We start from the raw sequence: 19,767 nt of genomic DNA, 5'->3' as shown, positions 1-19,767 counted from the left end.
TGCCTCTTAGTGTAATTTTTTTCCTAAGGTATATTATAGTCTTACAAAACAGCCCATAGTTGTTTTTACTTTTTTTGTATTCTTTTTTATATATGATAGCAGAATGCATTAAAATTCTTATTTCATATATACAGCACAATTTTCCATATCTCTGGTTGTATACACAGTATATTCACACCAATTCATGTCTTCATACCTGTACTTTGGATAATAATGATCATCTCATTCCACCATCATTAATAGCCCCATGTCCCCTCCCTTCCCCTCTAACCCCTCTGCCCTATCTAGAGTTCATCTATTCCTCCCATGTTCCCCCTCCCTATCCCACTAGGAATCAGCCTCCTTATATCAAAGAAAATATTTGCCATTTGGTTTTTTTGGGAAATGGCTAACTTCACTTAGCATTATTTTCTCTTGGTTCCATAGAACTGCCCATAGTTTTTATAAACCTTGGTATTTTATGGAAGAAGCCACCTTACAGACAATGCCTTTTGCTAGTAGGTCCTTCTAATGCCAAAATTCATATATCTTACCATACTACAGTAAAGTTTGAATACATAGTTGCTCAAAACAAAAAAAATATATATTTTTGTAGCAGCCAAAAGGGAAATTGAGAGGGGGGGGAGCTTTAAGGCTCATTAATAACAGAATAGCTAAATAAAGTACCATGTAGTCATCAAATGAATGAGGTAGATTTATAAATGCTGATATAGGAAGTTCTGTTAGCCATAGTATTAAGCAAAATTAACAAATGAAAACAGCAAAAAGCAGAGTAATATGCATAAAAAGAAACAACATAAATATACACATTTACATGTATACGCATTCAATTTTTATAGTCCAAAGGATATACAATTTCTTAGTTGGCCTTATCTCTAGGAAGTGATTCCAGGGACAAAATTAGAGAGAATAAGGAGAATAGATGCTTACTTTTATTTTATATTCTTCTATAACTCAACATTTAAACTACAGACAAGTGTTATATCTGTGAAAAAGAAAAACAGAACAAAAGATCTTTTACAATGGTGTTTTTTAAATTATGGTTAAATAACACTTGTATGAACTTTGTACTAGAAAGATCACATAGCTAAGCTTAACTCTAAATTCATGAGCAAAAATCAAAATCATTATAGAGTTTTTATTTAGTAGTCATGTCTATAGAAACCATCTTAGAATAAGATTATATCATTTCACCAGAAAGTATTCTGTTTTTCTTTGTCTGGTATGTGTCCACGAGCAATTGAGAAAGCTCTCTGTTGACCATGAGCAGACAGAAAAATGGGATCCCCTGATAGCTGCCTGGTACCACCTAACTCTAAGTAAAGAAAAAAATGTTCTTGAGGTGGAACAGATGATTTCATTCCCTTCCAAAACATTCTTAATATGCAGTGTTAATACTTACTTTGTAAATTAAAAAATAAAAACCTGACCACATTCATAAATCACTTTAATCTTTTTCTTTACTTTCCAGATTTAATACAAGAGAGATTGGTCCCAAATGAATGGGATTTTATCTGAATAAGTCACTGAAGCCGTCCCAAGAAAGAGGCCATCAGGTAAGCATCCGGCATCTACAGCTTGTATCATCAGTAGGTTTCTTAAGAAGTTAACAAGAATCCACACACCATGGTTCTGTGAAAGAAATAGAGAAAGTCTTCTTCTATACCTTCCAACATACAGATTGATTATATGTATTTATATGACTTTAAGTGTAAACAGTCTGAATTACCAAGGTATTTCCACATGTGCTGATAAATCATGTGAGAGATTTGCATCTCCTTGGCAAAGGCACTTTATGGCCACAGGTAATTGTTTGGATCAGTAGTGTCCTTGCTGGTTAGAACTCCAAAGGCTAGCAGGAAAATGACTGTGCTCTCTTATCAGCTGCCTAGTGGAGTATCTGTGCTGGAATGCACCAGTTCTCACGTCCAGAAGTCTAAAGATGTGACCTGCTTAAGCCTGTTCACCTTCAGCAAAGCTTCATGTCTCAAAGTCTCATTCTTACAAACTTCTCTCTTACTCCAGTGAGAAGATGTGGGGCCGGGCAGGGGGGATATGAAATTGGAGTTGGAGGGCCCTCCTTAAGCCCCCTGCTATTGAGCCCCACTCTGTGACAGGCAGGGATAACATGGGGTCCCCTAGCAGAAGGCAGATTTCTCGGAACTTGCACAGAGACTACTAGCACAGTTGGCTGGGTCTGCCCTTTTCTGCCCAACTCCTGTCTCATGGACCTGTCTGGTATTTTTCCCAAAAGGAGTCCTTAATTTATCCAAGTCATGGGGTGGGGGAGCCCAAAACCCTCAACTCAAAGAGCAAGCTTTCAGCTTCCCCACCCCCCTCTATAGGGAAATTGAAAAAGTAGCTTGTACCATTCTGAATATGCTGTGATTCTGTTTCATCAAAATAGAAGTTGGGTAGATAAATATTAGAAGTGGCTTTATTCTTTGCCAGGTTGGCATGTAGGAAACACTTTTTGGAAGGCATTCCATGGTAGTAGTGTTAGGAAACTATTTAGGACTGCTTTAATCTTGGAGATAAAAATAGTCACGTTCTACACAGTTCCATCACTGGGTATCTTTAGGTTTTTGTGGTGTGTTTGTATGCAGGTGTGTGCTTTTTTGTTTTTTTAATAGATAAGCTTGGGGTTTGGGCTGTGTCTTTTTTCAGACAAAATTCAGTTCTAGAAACAGCACAGTAAAACTACATTATTGGGGAAATTGTAAGACAACCTGTTCTTAACAGTACTGGACAGAAGTAGCTTTTTCTACAAGACACCTGATCAGCCCTATTGTCATAGAAGCCAGAGGGTTAATCCAGGGAGTGATTCTTGGTCCTACCTCCCTTCTCCTATATTTCCAAAATCTTCTGTTTCCAAGTCACACATTTGTGGCAAAACCTCCAAAAAAATATCATGATGTTTTGCTTAAGAAAAACAAAACACTGAAGAAAACATACTTCAAATTTTTTAACTTCTTCAAACCTTTGAGTTTCAGATGAGTAAGCATTCTAAAAAGCTGGATTTTTGTTTGTTTAAAAAACGACGTTATACCAATCCTACCGCTAACTAGCAACTGTGTCCTCCGCTTCCTGTGACGTACTCTCCAAGGCCCCATCCCCTGTACTGAAACAGTGTTAGTGGAAAGCCGTGCTGAGCTCTGTGACATCCCTTTAAAACTTTCACCAGTTTATGAGTACCGAACTCTGATCTCTCATTGATTTAAGCCAGGGATGTGCAAACAGCATTTCAGACCTTGTTTTATAGGTCCAAAGAATTTATGTTGAAATCTAGTTACAGCAAATGGAGAAAACCTGACTACTACATTTAAAAGAATAAGAACCATACTTGATGGCTTAACATCTATGCATTTGTACCTTCTGATATGGGAGCCATTTAGCCATAGGTGGTTATTTAAGTGTAAACATCAATTAGTTACAATTAAATAAAATTAGAAACTCAGTTCTTCAGTTGCACCAACCACATCTCAAATGCCCAGTAGACACAGGGAGCTAGTGGACAATGGAGAGGTAGAACTTTTTCTATCCTCCTAGAAAGCTCTGTTGCAAGGACTACACTAAGCAGATTTAATAACATGGTGGACTTTCGCTGCCACTTGGTGGGAAAGTTGCATACTCATACTAACTTACTTGGAAATTTTAAAATATTTCTGAAATTCTGATTTCCTAGGTTTTGTATGTATTACCTAGGACATAATTCTCCCAGGCCTCTTTTACCTTTTCTTATCCGTATGCATATTTAAATATAAGGGAGTTAGTATTTTATGTACTCTTCTAAAGTTCTCCATTTCTTCAATATTTGAAAAGAGGCACCTTACAGGGAGCTGAGGACTGGGGTACGTGGCAGTTACCTTGTTTACCTACGTCCCTGTCACCTCCAAGTAAGCAAAGCTTCCAGAAAATTTGTTTTCCTACAATGACAGATGGGTCTCAATTGTATCAACTTAAATAAAGTGTGTTTTTTTAAACAGTTTGGAGAGCCAAACAAAATAAGTACTGTAACACTTCTTTTTTTGATGGACATGTACATGAGATTAGAAGTCTGTTTTTATGTGGAATAGAGAGAGATGGATAGATAGGTGAATGGATGGATGGATGGATGATAGATACATACAGTAGTGTTACAAATTCTAATTACTATAATCACCTTCTATTATGGTCTATCTTGAAGTTCATAGTCATCGTCTTTCTACTAACATGATCCTATTCGTGAAACAGCAATGTCAGACTCTTTCCAGTCACCTCCACCCAGCAAATCGGTTAAGTTTGTTTCCTACACTAATAGTTACACAAGGCAAAAAAATTAGAAACATATTTGTCTTTGAGTTTTTGATACATAAGGGGGTTTGAAGCAACTATTAGAGCTAGCTGTGAGAAAGGAATATAAATATCCAGCCAATATTCCCTGTATCCATTTCCTTTTATTTCATTTTCAATGAAAACATACATGGTAGAAGTTTGAGCACAGCTTAGGGTTTTAAAATATGAGTACCAGAATCATACCAATGGTAGGGGAGGGCAGGGGAAGCAAGGTAAATGTTAGCCATCTGTGTTTAATAAACAAAAATATAACTTGTTTTAAGGTTAAACAAGTTTACTCTAAATAAACTATTCCACACAGTTTATCTATGGTAAAATTATTCTTTTGCTTAAATAATGTGGCTAGGAGATACCACTTCCAGATAGATTGCTATTACTACTTTTTAACAATTAGTAGAGCTTAGAGCAATGAGCCTCTGAGTGTAGAGGCTGTGATTTGCTGACAGGAAGGACAGTTAGCTGGTACCAACAGTGAGGTCATCCTCTCCCTCCTACTTCTTAGTCCTTCCCTTGAAGACTTAAAGCTCAGAAGATTTACAAGAGTCATTTGTTTTTTAATTCCAGAAAAGTCTAAAATATCTTACAAATGTAATAATACAATTCAAACCTGGTGGGAGGAAACCAGATATCTGGAAGTAGTCCTTTGATGTCTTTCCTGAATGTAAATATGTACTAGACTCACCCAGGGAGCCCTGGGTCACCTGGAACAATGTGATGTGCAAGCCCCAAATCCAACCAGAAGTAGGGTTCTTCCTCCTCGAGTTCAGGCAAGGCAGGATGCTTCTGCACACAGCATGGGCTCCAGGCACAGTGGGGCCATGGTAGATAAAATGCACCAGAGTGTAAGAGCTGTCTTTTGATCTAGAGTCTGTAGCTTGCTACTCAGTGATGCTCCCAGGTCAAAGAGGAATAGGCAGGCATTTTGCTGCCTCCGGGTCCTTTCAAGGGGATTAGCATGCAGAACAGTAGAAGTGGGATGTCTTCCTTAACAATGCAAGCAAGGACTCTGCTTGGGCAAAGTGAAAACGAGGCCCATGTCAGTCATTCATGATAGATGGCCACAAAGGCTCCTGTGATGGACAGCATCTTTGTACACCATCAGAGGGCCAGCCACGTCCTACTTAACGCTTGCCAGTAAGGAATACCAGTCTTTGTTTTGCTTAGAGTGTGTTTATACACAGCCGAACACACAAAGAACATTGCAAAGCATCCTTTGGAAATTGGCCCTGCAGTGTACCAGCTATTGAAGGAGTAGGAGACTCCCCCTGGACTTCCGCCAAAACTGAGATTTAATTAGATGGATGAATCAGACAAAACAAACCATCTGAATTAAAGAGTGAAAAATACAACATGTACGTACCAGTGAAATGAAAGGAAATCTGCACGATGAATAAAACAATGAATGAAAATAAATTTTTAATTTAGATTCCTTCAGGTAATGTGACCAATTTAACAGACCTAATTTAACGTGAAGAAGATCCATAAAGAGATCCACGTGATCTATTTTGTCTTCGGAGAAAGATGCTTCAATTCCTTCAACTTTTCACATTTAATCAATTTTTTTTTTCAAGCTTTTGTGATATCACTGTCCATCAATCCAAATTAGTTGGGGGGAACATGTATATCTCCATTTCCCAAGAGAAAGTAATTCTGTGATCTTTCTGAGCAACTTATTCTAACAATTAAGAACCCTTAAGCTAAATAGAAAAATTCATTTCAGAGGAAACTTGTATTCAATATGTATAATTAGTTTTAGTTAACTTTATTAATGAAATGTCGCAAATCAATTAGGTTTGCAAAATCAGATGCTGAGAACCCAAGAGGGGCCGTTTCTCTCACAAGAGGGGAAGGTGATGTACAATTTAGTCGGGAAGCAAATGTAATTAGATTTGATCAGTTGAGTATTCCTGTCCTGATGTGGCGTTAGGCACATACCCAAGCCTGAGCATACAGTTGGAAAAGAAGTCAGAAAAAACACTGTGACTTAGAAAATGTCTTCTTGGTCCTGCTAGCCATAGCTGGCCACTACAGAGAGCCTTGGAAGCTGGAAGTAGATAGGTTTTCTTCAGAGAGGCTGTTTTAAGTTGCTTTGTCAAATCCAAATGCCTTTAAGCAGGGCAGGATGTGGACTCCCTGCTTGCCACAGACTCCTCCACTCCCTAATGCCTCATGCCCAATGTTTCACACATTATTTAGCTGCTCAACTCCAAATGGCATTTCAGTTTTCCACTCTTATGACCCAGTCATTAACTACTGAACAGATGTGAAGGAACCCTAAAGTTTCCTTTCAAAGTAGGAGTTATCCAGGAAATGACATGACAGTAAGACTCCTTCTGAATGAAGGTGTTGTTAAACACAATGTTTTCATTGATAGGACTGCATCTTGAAATAGATCCAACAGTCAGTCAGTCAGTACTTTTGGACCTTGGCATGCCAGTTACTGTTGTCAGCTCTGAGCACGAAGTTGTAAATAAAGCAAATATCGCTGTCCTCAAAGAATTTATAGTCTGGTGCATAAAGAGAGGAAAATAAAAAGCAAGTAAAATGTTTAATATGTTGAATTACATAAGGAGTGGGAATACTGTGTAGAAACAGTAGGAGGGCATGCTGCCATTTTAAAAGGGAGTTTAGAGAAAGTCTCCTTAGAAAGAAAAAAAACTTTGTGGACATCCAGGAGAAGATTGCTCTAGGCAGAGGAGCAGATGCAAAAACCCTAAGGCATGAAATTATGGACATATCCAAGGCTCAGCAAGTAGGCCAGTATACTTAGGAACCTTAAGGGAAGAGCAAGTAACAAGTGACAATATATTGAAGGATATGAACTGACAAACTAGAAGCATATGTAAAATAGACACAAAAAAGGAAATGGATGGAATTTAAATACCCAAGTGGTTTTAAAACTTAAAATGCTTTGAAAGATGGTGAGATCTTCCCCAAACTGGATAAAAATTTAAGAGAGGTGAGGACTACAACTTGGCTAAGTTCGTGGCAGCAATTCTACTGATCTTTAAACATTTGTCCTCCGGTACACTTACGTCTCTTGCTTGGCATGTTGTATACTTCAAAAACAATTTACTGGTGATCCTGATCTGTGTTCCTGTATCTCTTAAGTGATGGAGTTAGAGCTGCATGCTATTGCCACTAGATTACTTTTTTTATTAATTTTTATTGTTGGTTGTTCAAAACATTACATAGTTCTTGATATATCATATTTCACACTTTGATTCAAGTGGGATATGAACTCCCATTTTTACCCCGTATACAGATTGCAGAATCACATCAGTTACACATCCACTGATTTACATATTGCCATACTAGTGTCTGTTGTATTCTGCTGCCTTTCCTATCCTCTACTATCCCCCCTCCCCCCTCCCCTCCCCTCTTCTCTCTCTACCCCCTCTACTGTAGTTCATTTCTCCCCCTTGTTTTTTTTTCCCCTTTCCCCTCACTTCCCCTTGTATGTAATTTTGTATACCCCTGAGGGTCTACTTCCATTTCCATGCAATTTCCCTAATATAGAGCCCTAATATCCAGAGTATACAAAGAACTCAAAAATTAAACAATAAGAAAACAAATAACCCAATCAACAAATGGGCCAAGGACCTGAACAGACACTTCTCAGAGGAGGACATACAATCAATCAACAAGTACATGAAAAAATGCTCACCATCTCTAGCAGTCAGAGAAATGCAAATCAAAACCACCCTAAGATACCATCTCACTCCAGTAAGATTGGCAGTCATTATGAAGTCAAACAACAACAAGTGCTGGCGAGGATGTGGGGAATAGGGCACACTTGTACATTGCTGGTGGGACTGCAAATTGGTGTGGCCAATTTGGAAAGCAGTATGGAGATTTCTTGGAAAGCTGGGAATGGAACCACAATTTGACCAAGCTGTTCCCCTTCTCGGTCTATTCCCTAAAGACCTAAAAAGAGCATACTACAGGGACACTGCTACATCGATGTTCATAGCAGCACAATTCACAATAGCAAGACTGTGGAACCAACCTAGATGCCCTTCAATAGACGAATGGATAAAAAAAATGTGGCATTTATATACAATGGAGTATTACTCTGCATTAAAAAATGACAAAATCATGGAATTTGCAGGGAAATGGATGGCATTAGAGCAGATTATACTAAATGAATCTAATCCCTAAAAAACAAATGCCAAATGTCTTCTTTGATATAAGGAGAGTAACTAAGAACAGAGTAGGGAGAAAGAGCATGAGAAGAAGATTAACATTAAACAGGGATGAGAGGTGGGAGGGAAAGGGAGAGAGAAGGGAAATTGCATGGAAATGGAAGGAGACCCTCATGGCCACTAGATTACTTTTAATGAAGACTTTTCTTTTTTAGAAACACACAGCAATGAACTCAGTAAAGGGATACCACTGGACGTGGAATAATTTCATAGACTGTGCCCAGATACATTTGGGATTAGGGGTACATCACCATCCACATAAGTAGAAATAAAATTATATAGTGGAGAATTTCAAATCCGCTAACAAAAAATCTATAGAGTCTCTGAGTGAGAAGAAAAGATTCAACTTGGTCTCTATTTTATTGGTATTGTCTTTTTTCAATCCTTGTGTCTTTTTCCTGTCCTGCTATTCTTCAAGATTTCCTAATGAGGATTAGGGAACAAGGGTATTTAACAATCTGTGTTTGCAAGTTGGAAACAAGAAAATGAAGACGAATCACTTCTCTTCTGCTAATTTGATTCTCTATGGCTCCTCTCCTACCAGCTTGGGCGCAGGACTTAGTTATTCTTTCCAGCAGATGGGGCCAAGGAAAAGGCACACATCTATGGTTTTCTGCCTGCCGTGGTCTCGCCATTGCAGGACCTCACTAGGGACTTCCCCAAGAGGGAGAAAAGAGAAGTATAACCTCATACCCCAGAGGAAAGCAGCAATGTCTGAGAAGTGCTGGGACCCAAAAGGTTTTGAAAATAATGTGATTTCTGATCCAACAAGTGCAAATTATTCTTACTTATTTTAAGAAATGGTCACTATTTTAATCAGAAAGGTATATTTCAAATTGACCTAAACTTGGATAAAGCAATAACTGAATACTATTATTAGGAAGTATTTTAATGTCAGGAAAATTAAGCCATAGATGTTTCCTAGCTGACCCTTGAATTTGCCATATGTATCTGTCCTTCTCACTAAAATAGTTGCTAAATGAAAAGCTGTGCTTTTTCTGGCTCTTTTTATGTCTGATGGCTTATTTAATTGAGTGTGCACACATCTCTGAGCCTTAGAATGTCTGTGACATGGAAAGAGTTCACACGACTATTATGCTAATTTGAATTCAGAACTTTTAAAGCCTGGATCAAGTCCATGCTGTGTCTCTCTGCAGCGATGGCTCTTAACCCCTACTGCATTGTCAAATGCTCTTCCAGGAAATCAACGGAGATGTGGTCGGAGAGCCGTCTGGGCTAAGCAAAGCTGGAGAGGCGGAATCCAGCAGGGCCACATCCCTGATAGAGCTCCATCCTGGCCCTAGTCCTCTTCTCCAGAGTCACACAGCGGTGCCCTCTTTGGTCTTCTCCCTGAGGCCCACAGTGGAATCCTACTCGCTGGTCTCAGAGAATTAAAAAGGAAGCTATAGAAATGGTGCTGAGTTAACAGGAGAATGTGGGGTTCAGTTCTAAACAGCTGGTGAGTGGCTGGCTCTTTACGCTAGAATATAATCCAAAAAGAACCTTCCTGGTATTTTTCCAGGTCCTCGGGCCAGTTAATAGTACAAAGTGGTTATTTATTTATAACTATTCAGGAATTTGTTTCCCAGCCCTGCCAGTGTGACTGACATGCCTTGAAAGCAGCCGTGAGCGAGCGCTGGGACGTTAAGAGAACATACAATACATCACCTCAAACCAGGAGTTTCCCTCTCCTTGCACAAAGGCATGACAACTGGTTCAAATGGACCTGAACTTCTACGCGGGAGAGGGAGCGCTTCTGATTTCAGGGGCCATGTGCCTCTTTTGTAACTCCTGTGTGTCCTTGGAAATTGATGCTCAAAGGCCAAACTGCCAGAGTCTAGTCCTTTTCCCCTGAATAAAAACCCTTTTAGCTGTACGTCAGGACCTGTTCTCTTCAGCGCTCATTGCAAAATAAGGCAATTCTAACTTGAAATGCCAGCAGCACTGGGAAGACCAGGTGAGTTAAAAGAATGCCTAACCCTCAGGCAGGATTCTGGCCGCAGGAAAAGGCCAGTGAGTCCCAACTTCCTCCAATTGCCTCTCCCACAGATTTCTCTTCTGAAAAAGAAGATGCTATAAAGCCTTCTGGAGAAAACAAACTTCTCTAAATGACCAGAGGTGGAATAAGGAAGGGCTGAAACCAGCCTTTAACAAGCAGACTCAATTTTTTTTTTCTTTCCATTTCCTGAATTTGAACAGATTCTTGAGTCTTTTAACTGCTTTGGAAAATGGTTCCTGTCTCTAGTTAGCTCTTTATCGGTGCAAGGTTTTGTCGGCAGAGAGGCACTAATGTACATCGTCATCCAGATCAGAAAACAATAAGTGAGACGTAAAGTAATCTAAGGGTCACTGTATTAAAAAAAGAAGAAGAAGAAGAAAAATCTCCAGTTCAGGAATGAATCATCTTTGAAACTCTCCCAACGGGTGATCTAATTTTAAGGGTGCAAATTTTTGGAGAAGAGTTGGGGGAGCAGCTGGGGCCAGGCAGTGTTTCAGATTGTTTTATGTTTCTCATACCAGTGCTAGGAGGTCACATGACTGGGACCATCCCAGTGTATTGCTGCTTATAAATGAAGACAGGAAGGATAGAGAAAATAGTAGTAAATGCTAACTGGATATTTCCTGGTATTGGGCACTGTGTCCTTTACTCTAACTCAACGTCTCCCTCCTTTTTTTTTTTTAAATCCAACAACAAAAATTAAACATCTACACTAAGTTCTCTTATTGGCTCCACTTGGACCAAATGGAAACCAAGTAGAAGTTGGCCTCATTGCTAACCAGTGTCAGCACCAGGTCCCAGATTTGAGACTCCAGTGCTCTGCTTCTAACCATTGCTCTCCCAGAAATAACCCACCAAGTTTGTCAATGCCTGAGATCCTGCTGTTGTTGTTTAACTGCTACAATAGCAGCGTTTTTTGTTTTGTTTTGTTTTGTTTTTCATGCAAGTGAACACTGTGCTAGTATTTAATTACAGGTTTATACTGATATTGGGTACGAGTATAAGCGAGCATCATTTGAATAATAGAAGAGTCACGAGCTTTGAGAGAGATCTTCAGAATAGAGTAAAGCAGATATTTTTTCTGTCACATTTCAGTGAGAAAAATTGCTAATTCATATGCCACCAGCCGTAGGCAGAAATGCAACAGGAAATGAAGAAAAAACTTTTAACTGCTTTAAATGATGTGGTCTGTAGTACAAATTATGGCACTATGGATTAGTTCCCTTCTGCTGTCGAACCGATCATTTGGATTACATAGATGAGTGGTGCAAGACCTTACTAAAATTATTCTTGAATGTAGCTTTGAGGTCTATCTAAAACACGAGGCAATTTGCCTACAAATACATAGAAAACACTTTTTAAAAGGGTTGGGATTGGTGGTTTTCCCCCTCTGTTAAATATTAGCCTTTGAAAGGAACTTGGCTGATCTGCCAAATAACACTTACAAATTATTGTGTTTTAATCAAGTGACAGAGTGAGAGGGAAGCCACACTAGACCTGTGTATGCTTCTGGAGGCGTGGTGGACCCGGAACATTATGCAATAATGCCTGGAAGAGAGGGGAACCTCTTAGCCTTGTGCCTGGCAACAAATGTAGCCACTTATCCCAAAAGCAGGAAAAATTAGAATCTGTGAAAATCTAGCATCAGAATCCAAACCCCTGGTGCAGTGCTCAGTAAATTGTAGCTTTTATGGTCTGTGATATTTTCAACCATTTTGTTTAAATATGTAAATATATGAGTGTGTGAGGCTTTAGGAGGCCTGCTCCATATGCTATGGGGAAAAAAATCATCATTTCTATTCAGGGTAGTCCTGAAAATAGGAAACTTCTTTTTCAGTCTTCTGGAAGGCTCATACCCTGTGCTGATGCTGGCAGAGAACAGACCCAAATGGGCTACTCTATTGAAATGTCCACATGGTCAGGGAGCACAGAGAAAACTTGGGGGGCCCTCTTTGCAGTAGGTAGCACCAGCAAGCAATGCCTCTATAATAACTTGAACCAGGAAAACTCAGGCTCATACATTAGTTTACAAAACTGTAGCAAAGCTTTATAAAACAAGCCTGAAAGGACATTAATTTTTAAACTGATGTAGTATGAAAAATAAAAGAAAGTTTTATTTAAAAACTCCCATAAAATTTGTCAAGTTGGTGTCTTAATGGATCTAAATGAGAATTTGATTACTTAATTTTTCTTTCATTGCAATAGAAAAATAAATGCTTTTTAAATTTTAAAATTAAAACAGATCTTAAGTATCCACAAGGACCATTTTGGCATAGGCATTTTACAGAAAATAAATGTTCCCCTGATTTGCAGCTGGCCACTGATCTGTTTGAAGGCGTGCTCTCTGTCCACCAGAAATAACAGGGGAGACTTGGTCTCTTTCCAAATGGAAGGCTGTGCGTTATGTTTTCTTCCTTTCTTAAAGTGTCATGATTTTTATCTTCTGGTGTTAGGTCATGAACAGATTTTTAAGTCTGAAAACATAGAAAGAGGTATTTAAATGGAGAGGTGAAAGTCTTAGCCAGTGAGATATAATTTTTAAAAATAGGTAATACAGACCTCTAGTGGTCGAACAGTTTGAAAGTCCCTGTAAAAAAAAGGCAATAATGCAGAAGGTGGCTGCATTGTAAGTGGAACATCTGTTAGTTAGAATTATTTACGTGGAAAAATTCACATGGTTCATAGAGAGAAAAAGTAAAAATGGAAAAAAAAAAAAAAAAACGTGCTTTAAAGACAGGTGTGACCACCCTTTTAGATGCTCTTTCCTCTAAAACAACAAAGCCCCTCTGACCCAATACCCAGCAAAGAAGTCTGAGTCTGTATTATTTTTCCTCTGAAAATTATATGAATAGAGTTGACAAATGGCGGCTTTACATGACATACATTTTTTTTCCCCTTTGCCTTATTTGGAGCCTTTCTTCCTCACTATTCCACAAGCTCCTCCTGAAAGCAGTACTTTGCCAGCCCCAACCTCAGTTCTCTTGCCTGGCAGCCACTCTCTGGTGGCGTGGGCTGTGGGCTCTTCAGCTACTGAAGGGAAAACTATCTGGTCCAAGGACGAGTGTAAGTGACAATCTCTAGACAGTGCTTCTCAAATTTTAAGGGACATCCAGATCGCCTGGGGAATCTTTCTAAAATGCAGATTCAGATTCAGTAGGTATGACATGGGGTCTGAGAGTACTTTGCTAGTAAAGTCCCAGATGATTCTAAGGCTGTTCATGCAGGGCCACCCTGGGAGCAGCATTAATTAATTAATTATAGCGCCTCTGTAAGTGCTCGAAGTTACTGGGCACTTGTAGCCACAGTTAAGAATCTGATTAGCTGGTTGGGAAAAATGAGTAAGATCAGATTTTGTACATGTCATAGGTGTGTAGAAAAATTACTGAGGACCCAAAAGATATATATATCAGAAAATCAAGCAGAATTTAAAAAGCATAAGCTGAAACCTTAAAAGTCAATAGACCAGAATACACCATAGGAGAATATATATTTCAGATCATATCTATTATAATTCCATCGTTGAAATAACTTGCTATCATAGCATGTTGTCAACCTTAATTTCAAAATCCATAATTTCAGAACTTATGTCATGGGGTAGTCCTTAAAAGCCTCTTGCAAACTTTTAACATCTAGTTTTGAATCAAAAATAATATATTAACAGGCTGTAGCATGGAGGGAGTACATAAATTATCGTGGTTGCCCTGCATGAATAGCAATTCACAGGTTTGGCTCAGACACGACTTGGATGAAATAATTAACTATGTACAGTACTTAACAGTATAAAAGTAATTAATCTAGCCGCCTCATACTGGTTTGGCCTAAATAAACATGCAATAAAAAAAGCCATAGGATTTTATTATTTTTTCACTCACGTTTCTACATTAGTAAGTTGGAATTTTTATACATCAGAAAGAAGATATCTTTCCTTTGATAAAAAAATTCATTTTCTTTTTAAATGTTAATGTACTGCTTAGAAACTAACTGAGTGAGTTCCATGGATTTATGATAGTGGGCAGATGTTCCCCATTAATAGTTTTCTGCGTCCTTTCTACTTCATGGTTTAGAGAAAATGATTATTTTAAATTAAGGTATAAATAAGAAAAATGGGATTTTTATTGCTATAAAATCACAGAGGCCCTGTTGATGGGTCCACAATGCTGTGTTGGTGTAGCTTTGGCAAAATATTTGAAAATATTTCTTGTTTTTTGCCCTATGGGTTTTGGACAGAGACAGATTTTCTCTTTGGCTTAGAGGCCCTTTACCAGCATATTCAAAGGCCAAGGGCAAGGTTGTCAGTTGGCAAGAGGGCAATAAATATGGAAAGCACCTCTGTTTGGGTAAAGGAAAGGATTTGGGTGATTCCCATCAAGGAGAGAAGAGTTCATTAAGCTCAGTCTATAAGAACACCCATACTCACCTATTGAGTATGGGTGTTCTTATGACTCTAGCATGTTTTCCCATGCAGAACTCCACTGACTAATCATTCCCCACTTCATAAATTGGCTTATGAGGATGAGGCTTAGTAGTTCTTCGAAAATCAAATAGCACATAAGATCAAATCTCAAATTCTAGGACTTTTGCTTCCAGCCAAAGTGGAGCACCAAGAACTGGAGCTCCCTAAATACTGGACATATGTATGAAACGAAGGTTTTTCAAGACAATGGACAGCAGATAACAAAGGGCAATGATCTCCAAAGGATAGGAAACTAAGTGAGGGGAACCCCAGAATCACCCCAGTTTACTGTCTGGAAGAACCTCCAGCAGCAGTCCAGGGCAGGAAGGTGCTGGTGAAGCCCAACAGCCTCCTGATTTGGGGAGAAGGAACTGGGAGTCAGTAGAGTCCAAGGAGGCTAGAGTTCAAGGTTAGATTACCAAAGAGGAGAGAGTGCCCCTATCAAAGGTCCTGGGTATCTGCAAAGGGTCCCCTGGGTGAGAAATTGCCCAAAAGGATTGGAAGGAATAAGCCCCAGAGATTAGCTAGACCAGAAAACAGAGCCTGTTCATACCAGCCAGAGCAGAAAATCTCATACTTCATGGGCATCTGGTAGCATATTCAGAAGGGTTTGCCTCAGGAATAGAAAAAAAAAAAAAGTCACTCCTAGATTAAATGCTGCTCTTATCCCACCTAACAAAACCCCAAAGAGGGAAATGTAACTCAGCTGTCCCCAGGACAAATAGGGAGAGTTTTTATTTAAAAAAAAAAAAAAAAATCAAATGTCCAACAAAGTAAAATTCACAGTGTTGAACATTCATGATAAAACTATCAGGCATGCAAAGAAGCAGGAAATTACCAATCCATGAAAAGAAAAATAGTCAATAGAAACAGACCTAATAATGACAGATAATGGGATTTTTATACAAGGACATTAAATGGTTATTGTAACTATATTTCATGTGTTTAAGGAACTAGACAAAAGTTTGAACATATTAAGTGAGGCATGGAAGATATAAAAAGGATTGAAATTGAATTTCTAGAGGTGAAAACTACAGTGTCTGAAGTGAACACTCAAATGGGACTTCAGATGCTAAGATCAAACTTTTTGTTCTAATGCTCCCCAAATATTCTTCGCTAGATGCCGAGTTTATCCCCAGCAGCCTAATACATAAATATTAGCTTAATACTGAAACTCTCAGGTAAAAGTTTCCTTTTCAACAGGGGTGTAGTCCCTACGGAGGCCCATATTTCCTTCTCAGTGTGGCCCTCCTGGCCTGTCTGAGGCTCACGGAGCAGTTCTGCCACCTTCCACAGACTGGTGCGCCTTACCTCCAGAGTAGACTCCCCAGGAAAGAGGCACTTGTAGCCCTCAACATGGTGCTGTCTGAATCAGTTAGAAGAAAGTTCATATCATCAGGCCACCACTTTCCATCTGAGTTTTCTGTCTCATCCTGGAAACCCTAGTTTCAAAAAGCATCCAAAGTCGTGTTTACATGAAATGCAATTAATGTAGACATGAGCACCTCTGCAGACCCCAGCCATGTCATGCAAGGCACTGTGAATGAAATCATGAGCTATGTTCTTCCGGCCAACCAAGCTCTGAACTAAATAACACCATAGTCTTTTTATGGAATTTAAAATATGCTAATAATACATAATACATACACTGTTGTTTTTTTCTTTCTTTTTCTAACAAAGGGGGAAAAATCAACTTTGTTGTTTAGGAAGTTTTATTAGGGCTAGAATCCTAAATAATGTATATTATAGTCAAGTGTCACTATAGTCAGAAGCACTTCATATACACCCAGTAGTAATTCTGTATAACTTCTCAGTGTGTCTGCCTCATCCATAGCAGGTATCTTCTCTCTGACTTTGTTTTTTATTTGTATTCTTGAGCCAGCAGTGAATGAATCTAGAAAATATGTTATTATTTAAACATAAACATAAACAAATAGAACATAACTAGGGTTATGGTTAAGATATGAGGTGTCCCCAAAAATCTCCAGTGGTAGTGCAGCAGTATTCAGAGGTCAATTGTGACATCTGTGAGCTAATCGGTCATCCTAATTTGAAAGGACTGCTGTGCTGGGTGGTAACTGTAGCAGGAGGGTTTGGTTGAAGGAGATGGGTATCCCTAGGGTAATCCCTTGGCAAGTTCATTTTCCCTAAAGAAAACTTCCCTCTTTCTGCTTCCTGGATGCCATGAGCTGAGAAGCTTTTTCTCTGCCATCCCCTTCCGCCATGATGTGCTGCCTGACCTGGGCTCAGAGCAGTGGAGTCAACCAACCGGGAACTAAATGTCTTAAACTGTGAGCCACAATAAATTTTCTCTCCTCTAAGTGGTTCTTGTCAGGTATCTTGGTCCCAGTAATGAAAAGCTGAATAACACACCTGGTGCAACATAAATGCGTAGGTAATTTCATGCTTGGAACATCAAAATTCACTTTAGAAACACTTTTCTTGGTCATAAAACATTCAAAAATAAATATTTTAGTGTTTATTTAAAATTTCACCTTCTCATCAGTTATGTAACCAGGCCCCACAAATCCACGTGGCTCTGTGAAATAGCAGCACTCCATCCCAGATATCATAGGTTCTATGCTGTATACAACCACACGGAGACTTCACGTTAATGGAATGTAGCTCTAAAAGACATAATAGCATCCTTTATGATACAGAAAAATAAAAAGGGAAAAATAAGTTGCTGGCAGGAGCTATGCCTCCTGCCATCACGGCTCTGTGTCTCCTCCGCCTCTAACTCCTGGGCCACAATTGCTGCTTCATGTGGAAATGGGAGAGGAGATGTCTGACTAGCAGAGGTTTACTACAAGTCTTTAGTGTCACATAGACAACATTGGAATGGGGTCTGCAGCATCATGCAGGGCTAGGAGTCTGTTTTCTCAGTTGAAAAATTAGGGGGTTGGCTTGGATCCTAAGTTGCAAATTGTCAGGACTAAGACCAAATCTGAACTGTAGAAGAGTTCAGTTCAGTTCCCTGGTGCTGTATTTTTCATTTGCATTAATTGAAAACTTCTCAGAACGAGTTATTTCACATAATATTTGAAATTTCTAATTTATCTTTAAAAATCAGCTATATCCCACTCTGATCACCATGATCACAATTGACTAAAGCTAGGGAATATATTCCTTGGCCCTCCCTTCACCACCAGGCCACTTCACTCATCTCTGTTCCTCCCAGTCCCTGAAGTATTTGAACATGTGAATGCTGACACATATAATCTCTGGTGTCCATTCCAACAATAAAATTCTGTGGCTCTCGGTCTTAAGTTATTTCAAGGGTAACAGAAGATTAAAGAATAATAGTGGCACTACATTATAAATTAAAATAGACTTCACTTGTATAACCTGATAACTAACACCACTGATAAAATAAAAATTGTGTATGTTTCCAGGGACAAAGGGCATACAAATTTATTCTCGGATGTCTTTGAAGAAGAACAATACATTTGATTCGTGAATTTCCTTGTATCACAGAAATTTCTTCGACTTCCTGATCCACATAAACTACTCTCTAAGTCTAAATTGAAAATCCCCAAGATGCAAAATGGCTTTTCATGTAAAAACAGCACTTTCATTTTTGGTTTAACATAAAGACATCATATAATTTATTTAGTTAATTACTTTAAGATGATCACTGACTTACATATGTAACCAAGAGGGACTATTGGAATTGACTGATTTTTAGAATATATTTTCTCTGAATTGGAATCTTTTCACATGAAGATATTCAAAATTATTAGCATGTTACATTGTTCTCACAAAGATCTAATGAACTGTACAAATCTGCCTGCCCTATTCTGAGTAAAAAAATAAAATATTTAGCCTAATATGGTTTTCATTATTTTACATAATAATAAAATAATACCCAAAATGTTATTACCAGATACATTACAGTGTTGTATAATTGTTAGAAAGTGAACTCGTGAAGTCATATTAAGAAACAACAACTACCACATGTTAAGTCAGATAATTCAAGGAAGAGTCCTACATGAATACTAGGGAAGCTGCAGGCAAAGAAGTTTGTTTTTCTCTTAATCCTACATTTTTAAGGAGATCTTTATCATTTAATTAGTTGAATTATGATCCACCAAGCAAAGGTCTATGGTACGATATTTTTTGATGCTCTACCTTAAAATAATCTTAAAATCATCTATACTTTAGATGTTCATTCTTTTATTTGAAAACTGATTCTTTAAGTTCATTTCTTTCAGTTTGAAAATTGATTCTTTAAGTTGCTTTATGGGATTACTAATAGATTATATCATCACATCTTATTATATTAAAAGGTCTTCTAACCCAATTCCAATTGATTTCTTGTCCATAAGTAATAATGTGACCAATTTACATATAAGATAAAGTTTATGGGGCAATTTAGTATATAGGTGATATTGTTAATATATATGATAGTAATAATAGATAATATCTATTGAGCTTGTAATATATCATAATCATTTTTGCCTGCTTCATTTGACCTTATCTTGACAGCATGGAGGTTTTTTTTTTTTTTTTTTTTCCATTTTAGATGGAAAAAAGACTGAGACCAAAAGAGAATGAGATGAGCTAATTGCGTGATAAGTCAGAAATGGAGCCAGGAACCCTGACCCTGACTTTTTAACTGCTCAGTTTATGGTTGGTTCCTTTCCAGCAACACACTCTCTGCTAACATAAATGTGTGTTCCCTTTAAGATTCAAAGTGCTGGATATATGGCTCTTGGTATGGAAATTAGCTTTCCACTCTAGCCGTTTATTAAACTGGTTTTTATTGTTACCTA

The 19,767-nt window shown here is 38.4% G+C and overlaps 1 protein-coding gene across 2 annotated transcripts in view; it reads left to right on the top strand.

Annotated features, from left to right (window-relative positions):
* The window catches only part of Agtr1 (angiotensin II receptor type 1), a 44,256-nt gene that overhangs the window by 8,118 nt on the left and 16,371 nt on the right, over positions 1-19,767 (top strand). For both annotated transcript variants that reach the window (XM_076867687.2, XM_077110379.1), the window contains exon 2: positions 1,472-1,556. The gene's annotated coding sequence lies outside the window, so the exon portion shown is untranslated. The remainder of the gene's footprint in view (positions 1-1,471; positions 1,557-19,767) is intronic.

Source organism: Callospermophilus lateralis, chromosome 10 (genome assembly GCF_048772815.1).
Source record: "Callospermophilus lateralis isolate mCalLat2 chromosome 10, mCalLat2.hap1, whole genome shotgun sequence".
In the NCBI taxonomy this organism is placed as follows: Eukaryota; Metazoa; Chordata; class Mammalia; order Rodentia; family Sciuridae; genus Callospermophilus; species Callospermophilus lateralis.
The sequence above is the reverse complement of the archived record's forward strand: the minus strand, read 5'-3'. Positions and strand labels throughout refer to the sequence as shown.